This window comes from Podarcis cretensis, assembly GCF_951804945.1.
Source record: "Podarcis cretensis genome assembly, chromosome: 2".
Taxonomy (NCBI): domain Eukaryota; kingdom Metazoa; phylum Chordata; class Lepidosauria; order Squamata; family Lacertidae; genus Podarcis; species Podarcis cretensis.
In genome coordinates, this window is record NC_137171.1 from 14680282 (window position 1) to 14692892 (window position 12611).

The following is a 12611-nucleotide window of genomic DNA, read 5'->3' on the forward strand; positions in this document are numbered from 1 at the left end:
TCATAATCCCAGTCATCTATTGCATGCTAATGGGAACCAAATACCTGTATTTTTGGTCACTAGACAAATGCATGGAGTATAGCTCTACCAAAGGTTCTTCTTGGTCATGACAGGTAAATAAAGGTAAAGGTAAAGGTACCCCTGACCGTTAGCTCCAGTCGCGGATGACTCTGGGGTTGCATGCCCATCTCGCTTTATAGGCCAAGGGCGCCGGCGTTTGTCTGCAGACAGCTTCTGGGTCATGTGGCCAGCATGACTAAGCCGCTTCTGGCGAACCAGAGCAGCACACGGAAACGCTGTTTACCTTCCCGCCAGAGCGGTACCTATTTATCTACTTGCACTTTGACGTGCTTTTGATCTGCTAGGTGGACAGGAACTGGGACCGAACAACAGGAGCTCACCCCGTCGTGGGGATTTGAACCGCTGACCTTCCGATTGGCAAGCCCTAGGCTCTGTGGTTTAGACCACAGCGCCACCTGTGCATAGCTGTCAACTTATAGATTTGAAAATAAGGGAGTAGCAGCCTCGAAAATAAGGGATCAGCAGCCAAAATAAGGGATTTTCCGAAGACAGGTATGTTCAACTTCTGAGCCCCTCCGAGCCAAAGGCAGAAAGCCCAGCCAGCAGTCAAGCGAAGCCTCAAGCGTCAAGGAAAACCACTGTCACCTCTCCGCTGGGAAGCGCTGAGCAAAGGCGAGTCCCCAGACAACATGGCCGATTTGATCGGCACAAGGCATGCAAGCTTCACCCCCCAGTCATTCTTAGACTCCTTATTGGGTGAGCAACGCAGCCAAGCAACACAGTTGGAGCTTCCCTCCTCCCTGGCCGGCAGGGAGGAAGGGAGAGGAGCTGCTTCCTTTGAAACCCGGGAAATTTAAGGGACATCATCAATAAGGGATAGCAGCGGGACACGGTGCTGGGATAAGGGACTGTCTCGCCAAATAAGGGACGCTTGACAGCTATGCACCCGTGTCCCTGACAGGTAAATGAAACCCCCCAATTCAGTGTGCCTCTGAAGGCCAGTTGTTGGGAACAAAAGCAGGAGAGGGTTATTATTGCCCTCATGCCCTGCCTGTGAGCTTTCCAGAGTTATCTGGTTGGCCATTGCATGGGACGCAGGATGATGGACTAGAATGACCCGTGTTCCAATTCAGCAGGGCTCATCGTACGGTCATCGTTTTTGACATTTAAAAACCCCTAAAATGACATGAAGCTGAGCAGGAAGTGGAACTGATTATACAAGTCGGAACTTGCTGCCAGTGCAGGATTTTGCTGCTGAATGGAACGGGTGCTAACATTTGGCATGTGGTGATGTGGTCTCCTTCAGGGTGCACTGAAGCCACACACCAGAAAAACTGCAGCGGTCATTGCGGTTTGAGGCTTGTGAGCTGGCCGCATGGTGAAGCAATTGCACAGTTGCTCCACCACAGGCAGAATTTGGCAGGTTTCCTCGTAAGCCACATTTCCTGCTTGCCAGCTTGCTTTACGGGAACGGATCCCAATTTCCACACTCACAAGACCTCCTCTTTGTACCTTTGTCGCTGTTGGGATTCAGCCACATAGTGGATAATTCGGACGGCACAATGAAAGTTGACTTGGCACTCTTGTGTAACAATCAATCCCCACCCCCGCACATATCCAAACCCACACCCAGATTTTGCTATAAGGAAAGTGATGGGAAAATGCACTAAAAAGTGTGGGATGACACGTGCTCAACACAACATCATATAACCTCTCCACAAACAAATCAGAATGAACACTACATGTTATGTACTGAGCTGAATCCTAGATCAGAATGCCGCAGTCTGATTGGTCCGCAGGAGCCACCCAATCCAACACCAGGTGGAAGTGAATCAGCGACCTGATTGGCCTGCAGGAGCAGCCAATCAGGCTTCTGGAGGAGGTGAATCCGCAACCTGATTGGCCTACAGGAGTAGCTCGGAATTAGCCAATCACATTGTGTAAATAATGTATATATAGCTAGACTTTCTGGGGAAAGTTTCATTCATTGCTACTATGAGCTGAATAAAGAGCATGAAATTCACACTTGACTCCAAGTATATTTCACTACATAAACAGGTTGTCTAGAAGAGACTGGATTTAAATCAGGACAGTTTGTCTATTTAGCTCAATGCTATCTCCACCACTCTCCACTCTCTGGGGTCTCTCAGGCAGACAGGGTCTCTCCCATCATGTGCTACTTGGGTCTTTTAACTGGAGATGGCAGGGACTGAACCTGGGACCAAGCATGTTATCTACCATAGAGCTATGGTTCTTTTCCTAGAAGGCCAAACCTTCCATAAGGCAGAGGGAGGCAGTCAATGTGGAGGAACAGGGACTGGACAGACCTGTGCGCAACAAGCGCCCTGCATCTCTTGAGGTAGGCTGCTGCTCCCTGGTGGGCTGGAGGACTCTGACCTGTTTCTGGTGTCAGTGTAAGATTCAAATGCCAGTCAACTGGTTTTGCCTTTTGCATGTGAACTGAGTGAGTGAGAAGCCATCTTGCGCTTCGCATCCTGCAACAAAATATCTGGGGCCAGCCCTTGAGATTTTGCATTTTGTTGTTGTTTAGGTTCAGGCAGGTTTCAACCATTTTGTGGCTTTTTCTCTCAAGACACCACCTATCGTGGGTTCTTGAACTTCCTACCTTTCGCAGCTGGTGTTTCATAAAAGCTAAGAGTATGCATTATATGTAGGCCTGCCTCTGAAGACGGTTCAGAAACTCCAGCTAGTGCAGAATTCAGTGGCCAGGTTGCTCACCGGAGCAAGACGGTTTGAGCATATTACACCGATCCTGGTCCGAATGCACTGGCTACCAATTAGTTTCCGGGCCCAATTCAAAGTGCTGGTTTTGACCTATAAAGCCTTAAATGGCTCAGGACCACAATACCTCAAGGACCGTCTCTTTCCATATGAACCTACCCAGACCCTGAGATCATCTTCTGAGGCCCTTCTTTGTGTGCCTTCTCCTCGAGAGGTCCGGAATGTGTCAACACGAGAACAGGACCTTCTTGGCAGTGACTCCCCATCTGTGGAATGCTCTCCCCAGGGAAGTTTGCCTGGTGCCTTCATTATACACCTTTAGGCGCCAGGCAAAAGTGTTTCTTTTTAACCAGGTAGGTAGCCGGGTTGGTCTTTTTTATTTATGAAAAAATTGTCCAGTATCACCTTAGAGACCAACTAAGTTTGTTCTTGGTATAAGCTTTCGTGTGCATGCACACTTCTTCAGATACAGTGGTGCCTCGAAAGATGAAATTAATCCGTTCCGCGAGTCTCTTCGTCTAGCGGTTTTTTCGTCTTGCGAAGCAAGCCCATTGACGGCTTAGCGGATTAGCGATATTAGCGGCTTTTAGCGACTTATCGGCTTAGTGGATAAGCAGATAAGCGGCTTAGAAAAAGGGGGGGGGGGAGGAAAAAAAACCCCGCAGGAACTCGCAAGACATTTTCGTCTTGCGAAGCAAGCCCATAGGAAATTCGTTTTGCGAAGCACCTCCAAAACGGAAAACCCTTTCATCTAGCGGGTTTTCCGTCTTGCGAGGCATTCGTCTTGCGGGGCACAACTGTACACTGAAACAGAAGTCATCAGACCCTCATATATCATGGAAGGGTGGGGTGGGGTTTTTCTCAGGAGGGTAGTGGGAGATGGGTGATTGACTCAATGGGTATGGTAAACCTGTAGAGGACTATTAACGACTGCAATTAGTCCTACAGAAAAAAGCAAGGGATAGTATGCAGATGATCAGCATATGTAATGAGACAGGAATCCAATATCTCTATTAAGACCAGGTCTCTCCATAGTTTTCACTTTAGCCGTAAGTTGTAATTCAGCAACTTCTTTTTAACCAGGCCTTTGGTTGATCTGTTTGCATAGCTGTCAACGTTTCCCTTTTTTAAAGGGAAATACCCTTATTCCGAATAGGATTCCTCGCAAGAAAAGGGAAAAGTTAACAACTATGTCTATTTGACATCCTATAGCCTTTTAAAATGTGGTGTTTTCCGGTGTGTGTGTGTATGTTATTGGGTTGTTGTTTTTATTCTGATTATATATGGTGTGATCTTTTCTGTGAACTGCCCTGAGACCTCCAGTTATAGGTATATACCTCAAATATATATAATATATAAACTCAAATAATGATGATGATGATAATAATAATAATAATAATAATAATAATAATAGTATGAGCTAGACGTCCATGGTTCAGATCTTAGCTGAGTGCACTGAGTGCCCTTCAATAAGCCACTCTCTCAGCCTGGACCCCCATCCAGTAGCAGGTAGTACAGATGGAGCTGCGCCGCTGACCTGGCTCCCCAACACTGTGTGCCATTGCCAGGTACTGAGAAACCGAGGGGCAAAGAAGCAAGGAGCTCAGAATGGAGATCGTGCGATGGCAGAGCCAATCTGATGCTATGCCCAAACTCTGGCAAGCTCCCTGCTGCTTTGCCCCTCTTCCTCTTGGTAATACCTGAAGGAGCGTCTCCACCCCCATCGTTCTGAGGTCCAGTGCCGAGGGCCTTCTGGCGGTTCCCTCGCTGCGAGAAGTCAAGTTACAGGGAACCAGGAAGAGGGCCTTCTCGGTATTGGCACCTGCCCTGTGGAACACCATCCCACCAGATGTCAAAAAGAAAAACAACTACCGGACTTTCAGAAGACATCTGACGGCAGCCCTGTTTAGGGAAGCTTTTAATGTTTAATTGATTATTGTATTTTAATATTCTGCTGGAAGCCGCCCAGAGTGGCTGGGGTATAAATAATAAATTATTATTATTATTTTATTAACGGAAGTGCTGTGCGGTGTTGGCAAGCCAAGTCAGCAATGTGGCACCCGACCTGCCCCCGTGTTGCTGGGCTGGCTGCTTCTGCCCCCATCTCTATCTGTAATATGTCACAAGTATAATACTCGTTGTAGGATCTTTGTAAGGATTGTTGAGAAGATGATAAGAAGAAAAGTCCGCTATAAATGCCAAGTACGATTCTGTGGCTGGAAACCTCAAACACATTTGTAGGTTCTGCTTTTTTAACGCCAAAATGGTACTCATGACTTGGTTCCTTTTTTTAAATTAAAACAACAACAACAACACCAGGGTGTGTGACTTCAAGGATGATATTTGGCCTTGTTTCAAGGTTAGGGGCTGGAGAATTTCCCACAGGTGCACTCCTCCCTGCAATGACCAGCTATTTTTAAAAACCGAGTGCCTGTGATGGAGTGAAGAGTACACAACTGGGTGACAGATTCGCAATCTAAAGCCACATCCATACCATGCTTTTAAGGTGCTACAATGCCACTTTAAACAGTAATAATAATAATAATAATAATAATAATAATAATAATAAATAAATAAATTATACCCCACCCATCTGGCTGGGCTTCCCCAGCCACTCTGGGTGGCTTCCAAAAAAATATTAAAATACTGTAATACATCAAACATTAAAAGCTTCCCTAAACAGGGCTGCCTTCAGATGTCTTCTAAAAGTCTGGTAGTTGTTGTTCTCTTTGACATCTGGTGGGAGGGCGTTCCACAGGGCGGGTGCCACTACCGAGAAGGCCCTCTGCCTGGTTACCTGTAACTTGGCTTCTCGCAGTGAGGGAGCCGCCATGTCATGGCTTCCCCCAAACAATTCTGGGAGTTGTACTTGACAGTTGTTGGAAGGCCCCTCTTCTGCTAACAGCACTATAACTCTCGGAGTTTCCTGTGAAAAGGGATTGATTATTAAACCAGCCACAGCTCTGGGAGGGAAATAGGGACCTCCTAACCATTCTCAGGGACGCGAGTGGCGCTGTGGGTTAAACCACAGAGCCTAGGACTTGCTGATCAGAAGGTCGGTGGTTCGAATCCCTGTGACGGGGTGGGCTCCCATTGCTCGGTCCCTGCTCCCGCCAACCTAGCAGTTTGAAAGCACGTCAAAGCGCAAGTAGATAAATAGGTACCGCTCTGGCGGGAGGGTAAACGGCGTTTCCGTGCGCTGCTCTGGTTCGCCAGAAGTGGCTTAGTCATGCTGTACGCCAGCTCCCTCGGCCAAGAAAGCGAGATGAGCGCCGCAACCTCAGAGTCGGTCACGACTGGACCTAATGGTCAGGGGTCCCTTTACCTTTAACCATTATCAGCACCCAAAAAAACTACACCTCGCAGAGTTCTTTGGGGGGAAGAAGCCACAACTGTTTAAAGTGGTATAATAGTGCCCTAAAAATGTAGGTGGCCTAAGAGGACACCTAGAGTTTACCTCACAGGTATTGTCATTTCAGCCGGCTTCCTAAATTTTTTACAAAATGCATGAAAATCTCACCACACATTTCAAAAGAACAGTGGTACCTCGGTTTCAGAACAGCGCTGTTCATGATCTATTCGGTTTACGAACTCCGTAAAACGGGAAGTAGCGTCCCGGTTTGTGAATTTTACCTCGGTCTAAAAACGGAATCCAAATGGTGGAAGGGCACCGGTGGCGGGAGGCCTCATTAAGCAAAGCACGCCTCGGTTTAAGAACGGTTTCGGTTTAAGAACGGACCTATCAGAACGGATTAAGTTCGTAAAACGAGGTACCACTGTATATTTTTTACCCTTTTGAGTTGTGGAAAAGTGTGTTTCAGATGCTGTTGGCTCCAACTTCCATCTTCCCTTGCCTTTGACAATACTGATTGTGGCTTATCCAAGTTCAACAACATCAGGCTCCCTGTGTCTGGGCCGCACAGCAACACAACTCAGAAATCGGCACAATAAACTTTCATAGTTCATTGTTGCGAGATGAGTGTATGTGTGTTTGCAGTTACAATTCTACAAACCCTCCAAATGTCCCTTTTTTCCAGAGGTTGTCCCGGATTTACAGAAGCTGTCCCGGTTTCTGATTTTATCTGGAATGTCCCGCTTTTCCTTAGGATGTTTTCATCTGAGAAACGTTGGATGGTATGGAGTTATGCGACCCCTGAGCCAAGGCAATAAGTAACTATACAACCTTAGAAGACATCTAAAGGCAGTCCTGTATAGGGAAGTTTTTTAATGTTTAATGTTTTATTATGTTTTTATATGTCGGAAGCTGCCCAGAATGGTCAGTCAGATGGATGGGGTATATATTATTATTATTATTATTATTATTATTATTATTATTATTATTATTACTACTACTACTACTACTAGTATTGACTAGGATGACCCTAATTTCATTGGATGTTGGATGTTATTGGTTTTATTCAGATTGCATTTCAAGGCAAGCCTACCTAAATTCTTATTTCCTGAAACAATACATGGTCTGAAACATAGCCATTCCTTTAAATACACACTTCTCCAAATCTTGCAATGCATTTCTCCAGCCTAGTAGTGTGTACAAAAAAGCATATAGTGAGGTAAAGTGTGCATGAAATGCATAAATTAGTGAAAATAGCACACAAAAATGCATAAATTAGTGAAATTACACACAAAAATGCATTACACTACACAAAATGGGTTTGTGTATATTAGAGGGCAAAGTGTGTGTATTAGGAGACAATCGCACTAAAATGGTGGTTAATTTTGATGGGGATTAAAAACAAATTACAATCCCCCCCAATAACTCTTGTACTAATTTGGAAATGTGTAGAAGTAAACTTTGGTCTAGAAAAATGAGCAGGTCAGAGAAACCGAAATTAACAGATTTTGCCCACTACTAATCTTGAGTCATATTCATAAATAGCAGCCAGGCGAGGCACTGATCTCAGTTATGCAATGAAACTTGGATGACCCAGCACCACCCTGGCTAGACAATTAAATAATATGCAGTACCCTAAAGACGGATGTCCAAGCAACAATTTACAAGGACCATGAAACTAATTTGGAGCAGAGAGCTGTACAATTCTTCATATCCAGCACCGTCTCCTGCAAAATGATTGCTCCTAATTTTTTTTGCAGAAGGGTGAGTGCCATCCTGCATCACAGAGTTCCTCAGTTCCTGCTTACATTTTCTTTGCACAGGGAGGAGGAGCCTACAGAGAGGGTCAACCGGCTGGCAGCAAGAGGGAGAGAATCGCCAATCAGTAATGTCGAGATCCCAGGGTCAGTGGGAGCCAATTTTGTTGATAAGCGGTGCTGCAACTGCATAGGTCTGGACCTTAGATTTAATGGCATATACAGGAAGCAACTTACGCAGGGGTTATGTTCCAGGGATTGCATCTAAAGCCAAAACCGTGTATAGGTAAAGGTAAAGGGACCCCTGACCATTAGGTCCAGTCGTGACCGACTCTGGGGTTGCGGCGCTCATCTTGCTTTATTAGCCGAGGGAGCCGGCGTACAGCTTCCGGGTCATGTGGCCAGCATGACTAAGCCACTTCTGGAGAACCAGAGCAGCGCACGGAATCACCGTTTAGCTTCCCGCCGGAGTGGTACCTATTTATCTACTTGCACTTTGTTGTGCTTTCGAACTGCTAGGTTGGCAGGAGCAGGGACAGAGCAATGGGAGCTCACCCCGTTGCAGGGATTCGAACCGCCAACCTTCTGATCGGCAAGTCCTAGGCTCTGTGGTTTAACCCATGGCGCCACCCGTGTATAGTCAGGGCTTTTTCTTCAGCAGGAACTCTCTGGAACTCAGTTCTGCCAACCTTTCAGATGGGCGCCATTGCCATTATTAGAGAACAAGAAAGGGTTTCATGGTGAGTTCTGGCACCTCTTTTTCTGGAAAAATAGCACTGTGTATGGCCAAACCCCATTTTTCCTGGAACCCTGTACCCTTTCTGCCCTCTTTTTAATTGTTTTACAAATTTTTGCCACACACGTAAAGCTAAATGCGCACAAGTTAAATGCATGCAAATTGTGGGCTTACTGCAATAGTTTTGCTCAGGTCTGAGTTTTATTGATGTTTTATTTACTTATCTGAACAATTTATATGCCACTTAATTATAATCAACTCTAAGCAGGGTGCAAAAAGATAAAAACCAGATAAAACTATAAAACCAGAATTTCGTTAAAATGCCTGCGGGAATAGAAAAGCCTTCAATAGGCCTGATGTCATCTTGTGCTACTTTTACACTGCTAAACTTTTGTTTTGAGAAGCTGCGATGGCTAGGTACAAATAAACTGATCTGATCCAATGGCCTTACAGGGGCTCCCTTAGATAGGCATATGTATTACTTTAGTTGTGAAGTACAGTGGTGCCCCGCAAGACGAATGCCTCGCAAGACGAAAAACCCGCTAGACGAAAGGGTTTTCCATTTTGGAGGCGCTTCGCAAAACAAATTTCCTATGGGCTTGCTTCGCAAGACGAAAATGTCTTGCGAGTTTTTCCGACTCCCCCCCCCTTTTTCTAAGCCGCTAAGCCACTTATCTGCTTATCCGCTAAGCCGATAAGCCGCTAAAAGCCGCTAAGCCGCTAATAGCGCTAATCCGCTAAGCCGTCAATGGGCTTGCTTCGCAAGACGAAAAAACCGCTAGACGAAGAGAATCACGGAACGAATTCTTTTCGTCTTGCGAGGCACCACTGTACGCAATTCCCATTCCCAGCCGCCATTCCACACTTTACAAGGGTGTCTACATTCCTGATGTGTTAGACCAGATGCTTGTGTCTCTCCAGATGTTGCTGTACTACAACTCTAATCAGCCCCAGTCGGCCTGGCCAGTGGTCGAGGAAAATGTGATTTGCAGAAATACTCCGAGCATGCGCAGTTTTGCATTGTAGAAACTGACGTAAATCACGGCATAGTTTCTGTTGTCATGAACGGAAATAAAATGAGATTCGCTTTTGCTCGCAAAAGTTATGTGTACAGTATTAGGTAAAATTGCATAAAGGTGTGACTATTAGGGCAAATCGGCACCGTGATGCTAACAAATTTTCGCAAACTTAAATAAATTCACAGACTGGTGTGGAAATGCAGAGAACTGAACTCAAGATAGGAAAACTGAGAGAAAGCAAAATTGAGAGATTCATCTGTTCCTAGCTGGAACCAGACATTGGGGTGCAAACCTGGGCCTATGGATATGAGCCTTTGCCAAACAGCTGCAAAAGCAGAAGGGGGAGGATATGATTTGAAGTGGAAAAATGGGGCGGGGGGGGGAGTGCTTAACCCTTACCCCACCCACTACCATCCTCCTGCAACCTCCTCCTTTCAGCTCCGTTTTCCTGCAACATGGGACGAATTCAGCATCTCACTAAGGCAATTGTTTGATTGCCAGATGGAGCAATCCTCTTCTCCGTTCCCTGCATAATGTTCTGGTGGTTCTTCTGACTCCTTCCCTGCCCCCAGCCAATTTTAGGGGGGGGTGCATGGGGGAGGAGAGGGGGGAATAGCCCCATTGTGCAGGTGGAAGCCTTTGAATAGGGCTTCCGCTTTTGAATCCTGTGCAACGACTCACATCTGCAGTGGTAGCTGACTTAACCTTTTCAGGAATCTGTAGCTTCCTCAGGAACCGTTCATTTAGGAAATTAGAATTTCTCTATACTACCTGGATTAATAAAGTTGTATCCTGTGCTTTGTCAGGTTGCCCTTTCACTGTGTTCAAGAATGCCACACTAAATAGATTTTTAATGGACATGCCTATCAATTTCAGATGCAGACAGAGACAAAATCACTACAACACAGGGGTGGGGAGCCAGTGACCCTCTACGTGTTGTTGGACTCTCTACTGCCATGAGGCCCAGCTAGCATTGCCAATGGTCCAAGCCGATGTGTGTTGTTGTCTAAACACATCTGGAAGGCACAAGATTCTCCACCACTGCCATAAATCCTCTTACAGCTGCTCTTATACCTGAAGGAGCATCTCCACCCCCATCGTTCAGCCTGGGGTCCAGCTCCAAGGGCCTTCTGGAGGTTCCTTCACTGTGAGAAGTGAGGTTACAGGGAACCAGGCAGAGGGCCTTCTCAGTAGTGGCACCCACCCTGTGGAACACCCTCCCATCATATGTCAAGGAAATAAACATCTATCTGACTTTTAGAAGCCATCTGTTTAGGGAAGTTTTTAATGTTTGATCTTTTATTGTGTTTTTAATATTCTATTGGGAGCCACCCAGAGTGGCTGGGGAAACCCAGGCAGATGGGTGGGGTATAAATAAAAAAAATCATAATTATTATTGTGGTCAGCTTTCACTGCCAGTGGTCTGGCAACCCCCCCCCCCACAGATTCCCACGATCCACAAACGAAATATTTCAACCCACCCCTGGAAACATCTGTTTTGATTTTTCTCTGCGAATTGGTGCTGCTGTCTAGCATCGTCCTTGCGGCGTTTTTGCCCAAGGATTTCGCCATAATCCCCAGCTGAGCTGAGCTCAACAAGAGTCCAAGCAATGGCCAGTTGGTTTTGTGGAGGAGCTCAAGGGAGCTGGTCTGTCCTGTTTGAGAGCCAGGCTAGAAAAAACTGAAGATGCTAAATACTGCTAGGAATTTGATTTCAGTAGTGATACATTTCAATCTTTTCTCCATTCTTTTATGAAGGAACTGGTGCCTAAAGATCGGATCTTAGAAATTCCTGTTTTGCTTGACAGCTTCTTTTAAAAAAATCCCCCCTCAAGTAAAAATGAAAATGTCAGAAACATTGAATCCAACTTACCCAGAAGTCTATGTAGGGGGAAGAGAGTGAAGCTTAGGCACGTCCTGTTGCCTTCCTGCTTTCAACGGGCCTCGGCTAAAAGTTTTCTTCGGTACCAAAGTCTGAAGTGGTTTTTTAAAAAAACACCAGCAGATGCATGTATTTAGATCACCCTGGGCAGCTCCTCACAATTCTCAGATGCCTGGCCTGATACAGAATCATGGGTCTCCTTTCCGATGACCGTACGAACCTTCCTGAATTTTCCAACTTTAAAGGTGCAGCGTCCCCTGATTTAGTCTGAAGCTCCTTTCTGGCAAAGCGTATCCCAGGGAGGCCGGCGTATCGAAAGCAGGGTTGATTAAATGGGGAGCAGGAGCCAGGATTCTTTTCTACAGTCCCCTCTGCACTTTCCCTCTCGCTCTGAAAGCAGTGGTTTGGCAAGCTCTGGAGGTGGGAGAAGTTAAAAATGTTTCTTATTACTGCCTCTTCCTGCTTGGCTTTTCTCCACCACTCCCAGCTAATAAAGCATTTCCTATTGCAAAGCACAGATCTACACACACACACACACACACACACACACAGTCCCTCCCTCCCTCTCTCCCCCCAGAACACAGTAGGGTCCTGCGCAATTATTCTTCATGATCTCCTATTTCTGACAACTAAGTGATTCTTATTGCCTCACCTTACTCTGTTTCATTCCTCCAGCTGATCGGTTCCTTTTTTCCCTGTTTTCGTTTTCAGAATGCAATTGACTAATTCGGGGGGTGGGAGTGGGGGCTGTCAACCAGATCAGTCTTCATTTCACCGGTCTGGGCAGAAAGATTATGCCCTATTTCTGTCAGGCAACCAGAACAGTGATCTAGCCAGCCACCAAAACCCACAGTCCTGGCTACAAGCTTTGTGGATGCCTTAGGCCAGCTGCCATCACCGAGTCTCCTAATCTGGAAGGACAGAGGTCTGTGGACCAGACAAGGCAGTGACCTTGAAGAGAGACCCCATGTTAGTTGAGAATTGGAGTGTGCTTGGAGCCCCAGAAAATGCACCACCATCTGGAGTTGCCTCTGTCCAGATTTGTTCACCCACAATGCATCAGGTTCCACTCTGGCTCTGACAGTGTACTTCCAGATTTTGT

At 46.1% G+C, this 12611-nt stretch overlaps 1 protein-coding gene across 2 annotated transcripts in view; it reads right to left on the minus strand.

The window, feature by feature from the left end:
• The window catches only part of ACVRL1 (activin A receptor like type 1), a 261538-nt gene extending 249516 nt beyond the window's left edge, over positions 1–12022 (minus strand). For both annotated transcript variants that reach the window (XR_013836026.1, XM_079966398.1), the window contains exon 1: positions 11501–12022. The gene's annotated coding sequence lies outside the window, so the exon portion shown is untranslated. The remainder of the gene's footprint in view (positions 1–11500) is intronic.
• Positions 12023–12611: the final 589 nt, after the last annotated feature.